We start from the raw sequence: 4,566 nt of genomic DNA on the forward strand, positions 1-4,566 counted from the left end.
GCAGAAGAGAGGAAGACAGACATCAGTGTGTGGTTGTCTTGTGTGTACCCTACTGGGGACCTGGCCCATGACCCAGGCATGTGCCCTGACTGGAAATCAAACCAGGCACTCAGTCCACTGAGCCACACCAACCAAGGCACTGGAGCCTCTTTTTTGTTTTTAGCTTAAGTTATTTGAGCTAGATTTTTTTTTTCTGTGTTTTCAGTTTATTTGGTGATTTTTTTGTATAATTTTTTTAATTTAATTATTGTTCAAATACAATTTTCTGTCTTTTACTCCCATCCCAGCCCCCCTCCCCAGTGTTCCCCACCTCCCTCCCATTTCCACCCCCCTTAGTTGTTGTCCATGTGTCCTTTATACTAGTTTCTGTATATCCTTCCCCTTTTTCCCCTGAAATTACCTCCCCTCTCCCCTCTGGTCACTGTCAGCCGGTTCTCTACTTCAGTGTCTTTGGTTATAGTTTGCTGCTTGTTTGTTTTGTTGTTTACTTCCTGTTAAAGGTGAGATCATATGGTATTGTCTTTCACCGCCTGGCTTATTTCACTCAGCATAATGCTTTCCAGTTCCTTCCATGCTGTTGCAAAAGGGAGGAACCCCTTCTTTCTTTCTGCTGCATAGAATTCCATTGTGTAAATGTACCATAGTTTTTTGATCCATTCATTTACTGATGGCCATCTAGGTTACTTCCAACACTGGGCTATTGTAAATTGTGCTGCTATGAACATTGGGGTGCATAGGTTCTTTTGGATTGGTGTTTCAGGGTTCTTAGGATATAATCCCAGCAGTGAAATTGTTGGGTCAAAAGGCAGGTCCATTTTTAGTTTTCTTAGAAAATCCTGTACTGTTTTCCACAGTGGTCGTACCAGTCTGCAATCCCACCAGCAGTGGATTAGGGTCCCCTCTTCTCCACAACCTCTCCAGCATTTGTTGTTTGTTGCTTTGTTTATGATGGCCATTCCGACCATTGTAAAGTGGTATCTCATTGTGGTTTTAATTTGCATCTCTCTGATAGCTAGCAGTACTGAGCATCTTTTCATGTGTCTCTGAATGTTCTGTATGTCCCCCTTGGAGAAATGTCTGTTCAAGTCCTTTGCCCACTTTTTAATTGGGTTGCTTGTCTTCTTAGAGTAGAGTCATGTAAGTTCTTTGTATATTTTGGAGATTAAACCCTTGTCTGAGGTATCATTGGCAAATATGTTTTCCCATACAGTTGGTTCTCTTTTTATTTTAATACTGTTTCCTTTAGCCGTGCAAAAGCTTTTAATTTTGATGAGGTCCCATGAGCTAGATTTTTAAAACTTAAAACTAAAAGAATCCTGACCAATTAAATGGACAATCAATAAATATTGTTTAGTGATCTCACTTGGAATTTGAGGTAAGGAGAATACCATCTTGGCCCTAAAAAAATTTATTGACAAAGGACCCTACCTTGAGCATTGCAGACACAAGATTCCAATCCCAAACCTAAGGCCATGTTGGGCCTTAGTTTCCTCACTTGAAAGTGAAGGAGTTAAATTAAAATACCTTCTAAGTGAATATGCCACTGTTTTGTGAAATGAAAACATCTTTATAATATTGTGCATAGCCAATAATTATAATATTTATTAAAATGTCGGGAAGAACTAATTATCATTGGTCAATCTCTGATGGCTTTAGAGGGATTTTCTCAAAAATTACCTATTTGCATCATTTTACCTATTGAGCCTGAATAATTTTGTGTGAGCAAGATATGGTGTAATATTTAAGCCAGATTGAAACAGTCTTAAACATCTTTTGGTTGTTGATGACACATACCCACCCAGACTGCCTAAGCAAAAAGGAAAATTTACTATCAGGACATGGGTTGGGGAGCAGAATTCTCTCTCTTTTTTTTTAATTCTCACCTAAGTATGTTTATTGATTTTAGAGAGGAAGAGAGAAACATCAATTGTCTCTGCTTCTTTCTACATAATGGCTTCCACTTGACAAAAGATGCCTTGCAGAATTTTATTCCAATTCCAGAAACCAAGCAATTTGTGTATATGTTCCAGTTCTAAGAGAATTTGATTGGTTCAACTTAGTGTAGTGCCTATCTGACCCTACATGGTGGGGGTGGCTGTTGTTGCTTGTTATTAACATTGTCAAAGGGAAATATCCCAATTGGTGGGAGGTAGTTCTCAGAGAAGGGGAGCATGGATTGAACCAATAATTTCAGAAGATCTACAACCAGTGATATTTTGGTACATTTACAGTGTGAAAATTATATGCAAAATTGACCATTCTCAGGTCAGCTGTTTTGCTGCAGTTTGACTCAACTTGCAAGCAACAGACACATGCCAAAGTTACTTCAGTTAATGAGAGTTTGAGAAAACATAAAAGTAGGGAAGTAAGCAAAAGAAAGCACCACAGCCTAGGCTTATAGAGAAATGAGATATTATTATGAATATACTTTAGCTCTAGTAGTCAGCCAACCATTCAGGCAACAAATAAGAACTTAAGTGGTCACCCATCTGAAGTGGGCTTCTGATGTCCCCCATCTGTAGAAGTCTGAAAATGTCCTTCAAAGATAGCAGGTCCTCATCCCTGGCACCTGTGTATGTTACTTTATTTGGTAAAAGGATCTTTGCCAATATAATTTAAGTTACAAATTGTAAAGGAATGTGTAAAGGAACATAATCATAGTAATTATACTTGCCTTTCTATTATTAGAGTGTAAGATGCTTTGGGGCAATGTTTTTTCATTTCATTTCATTTCCACAATTTCCTATTTCATTTCCACAATTATGATCTAGTCTGCCCTGGACCCTCCCAACTTACACAGACAATACTCATTAAATATTAAATGAATCAAGGGAGACCCAGAGGGTGCAAATGTTAAGATTAGATATGGATAGAAAAAAGTAATGAAGGTCAACCTGAAGGAAATTAGTGGCAGGATTTCCTGGTAACCAGACTGAACCTGTTGCTTATGCTTCAGCTTATTTGTATCACCAGAAGTCAGGGTTACACATAGCTCTCCCATCCAATGTTAAATTTACATATACCCAGACATGCTCATTTCACATTTAATGTTCCCTCCAAATCACTATCATTTTGTGTTCTATCATGGACAATCCTGAGGCTGATGCAGTGCTGCCCAGTTGCTTCTTCCTGCCAAGAGCAGAAATACCTTCAAGATTAATCAATCATCCTCTGGAAGAATTATGTATAATCCTGGTGCCTTAACCTATGAACAGCTCTTCCTTGACCTAAGTTTTCCCATTTATAGGCAGAGAATTATAGGAAAACAGTAATCATGTGGTACATATGATTTGCATGTGTGTATGTGTATTGTCTGAACTATCTAAAAGTGGAATTCCATGACACGATCTCAAAATATATCAGTATGCATCTCCTAAAAAAGACACACTTCAGTATAACCATAATACTGATAATCATATCTAAGAAACTTAATAATTCACATTCTTGCTCTTGACCAGCCAATTGTGACTTAATATCATCTTATTGCACTAGTGTCATGGTAGAAGCTAGAACTGCAAAAGACAGGCCTTTCAGTCATGAGCAAAGTTTATGGAGGTGAAAATCTGGGGCTAAGCAGGACATTGTAGCTCAGTCTGAGATCTTGCTACAGAGGGTCTCTTTTTGTATCCAACTGTCTTCCTGTGGGGTGTTCCCAGAGGGAAAGAGTGCCCCTTCCACTAGGCTAAGGTTAATTTTAAAGTAGGGACATTGTAGAAGAGTAAACAAGGTTCCCTGCTATCACCACCACTACAAGGGCCATATTTCAAGCAGTGGAGCAGAATTTAATCTAGGCCCAGGAAAAGATGTGGGAGAAATTCAGAACTCAGCACCTGGAGAGCCTCTGCTGGATCCTGAAATTCTTGGTGGAAGAAAGGGCTGGGTTAAGGTTTAATAGAGCCTCCATCAGCTCCTCTTTTCTATAGCCATAGAAACTGGGAAGTGACAAAATCACTTGGGCATGACTTCCTATAATCATTCTAGCCAATTAGTGAGGAAACATCCAGAGCATGCAGTGATTAAGTAAAAACAAGTTCTATTAACAGGTCACAGGGAGGTAGTGACCTAAAAATTGAGCAATAAATAAATATTGAGTATATTTTTGAAAGTTTATTTAGCTACTGTGTTTAAACTTAGAATTTCTACAAAGTAACCCATCAAATGTGATATATTATAAATGAAATATAATGAAAGTATTTACAAGAATTGTATGCCCTTTTGAGTCCAGATTCGACAAAATCTGCATCTACTTTTCAAACCAGAATTACTCAAAACAATTTGTTGTGCTATCAGGGTTTAATTATTGAATTCATTAAGTATTATATCTGGGATGGACAAGATTGTTTATTTTGTTACAAGCCAACATATGGTTAAATGTCAGTATTAAAAATTATTAAGAAAAAATTATTAAGAGCTTTGGCCAGGCAGCTCAGTTGCTTAGAACATTGTCCCCATATGCCAAGGTTGCAGGTTCCATCTCCAGTCAGAGCACATACAAGAACCACCCAATGAATGCATAAATAAGTGGAACAACAAATCAATGTTTCTCCCACACCCTTTCTTTCTTTA

Source organism: Sturnira hondurensis, unplaced genomic scaffold (genome assembly GCF_014824575.4).
Source record: "Sturnira hondurensis isolate 20B ecotype Veracruz unplaced genomic scaffold, ASM1482457v3 Scaffold0023357, whole genome shotgun sequence".
Lineage (NCBI taxonomy): Eukaryota > Metazoa > Chordata > Mammalia > Chiroptera > Phyllostomidae > Sturnira > Sturnira hondurensis.